The sequence below is a fragment of the Atta colombica genome, unplaced genomic scaffold, assembly GCF_001594045.1.
Source record: "Atta colombica isolate Treedump-2 unplaced genomic scaffold, Acol1.0 scaffold126, whole genome shotgun sequence".
Classification (NCBI taxonomy): domain Eukaryota; kingdom Metazoa; phylum Arthropoda; class Insecta; order Hymenoptera; family Formicidae; genus Atta; species Atta colombica.
In genome coordinates, this window is record NW_017259213.1 from 1569575 (window position 1) to 1570936 (window position 1362).

A 1362-nucleotide genomic window follows, 5' to 3' on the forward strand; every position below is an offset into this window, starting at 1 on the left:
CATAAATAATTTATTTATTTTTTAAATTTAGATATCTAAATTTAAAATAATCTTAAAAATTGTGATTATTATGTAACGTGAAATTTCAAGTATATCTATAGTTACAGTATGCAAAAACTCTTCTGTAAACAAATTTCAAAAATTCTCATTTTTGTTTTCTTGTTTTGTTTCCAACGTAGGAAGAACTTGATTACATGAGTCAGGAATATCAACATTGACTATGTTCGCACAGAACAGAGAGTCAATCATGTAACTTTTTTCCTACAGATGATTCTACATTAGTTGCAAGCTGATCGCAACTTTGTTGCGACAACCAATATGAAACGTTGATTTCAAAATGCAAGCTTCAGATTGGCTGTCGCAACAAACTTGCGATTAATGTAGAACCAGCTTAAGGCAAAAACGTGGAAAGTAAAAATTTTTTATACATATTACATATTACATGTCATATATCATGCATAAAAATTTTCGTTTTTTATGTTTCCGCTCTAGAGAAAAAGTTATATACGTAACAGTATTCATAGTTTGATTTTATATAAGCCGCAGATAAAATTTTTGTAACAGTAATCTCAAGATGTGAACTTAAGCTGACAATGAGCTAATCAAGATGCTGCTTTAGATCTACGCTAATCTAATGGAAATAGAAATAGCAGTAAACTTATCCATAAGGAGTTTCAACCAGTTAAAATTTACTTTATTGCTATGGATAAGTTTACTGTTATTTTCATTTCCGTTAGATACGTAGACTTAAAGCAATATCCTAATTGACTCATCGGCTTAAATTTTTTATGGTCACTGTTGCGAAATTTTGTATGAGGCAGCCTTAAACATTCTTATAATATAGCCATTTTTTTGGTTGGAGAGAATCTTAAGATCATTTAAAATCTATTACTCGTATCTTCATAATCAGGCCTTATATTTAAAGCTTCCTTAAATTTACCTTTATTGTTATATTGATATTGTTACGAATTATTTCATTGGCTGCTGAGCCATTTTTCTAAGAAAGAAAAATTTAAGGAAGCTTTAAGTACAAGGACTATGAATACGGGCATATAAGTCCGAATCTACAATAGAATATATTTTAAACCTTAAGCCATAAGTAAATGGACGAATCATAAGCCGATATTCGATTCTTATATTTAAGGTTATCTTAAGTACAGTCTTAAAATGTCATAAAACAATTAGAGGGCCGTATTAACATCTTAAGATATTATTTATTAAGACAATCTTGAAATAAGAACAGATTGAATACCTGCCCCTAGTCAATTATTCTCTTCGCATTTGACTGTAATTAACTGTAATCAATTTCTTACGGCTTAAAGTTTAAAACAACTTTTATATATAATTATATAAATCCGCATT

General features: G+C 28.9%; 1 protein-coding gene across 2 annotated transcripts in view; it reads right to left on the reverse strand.

The window, feature by feature from the left end:
• LOC108695007 (E3 ubiquitin-protein ligase Nedd-4) overlaps window positions 1-1362 on the reverse strand; it is a 10975-nt gene that overhangs the window by 7498 nt on the left and 2115 nt on the right. The gene's annotated exons all lie outside the window — the stretch shown is intronic.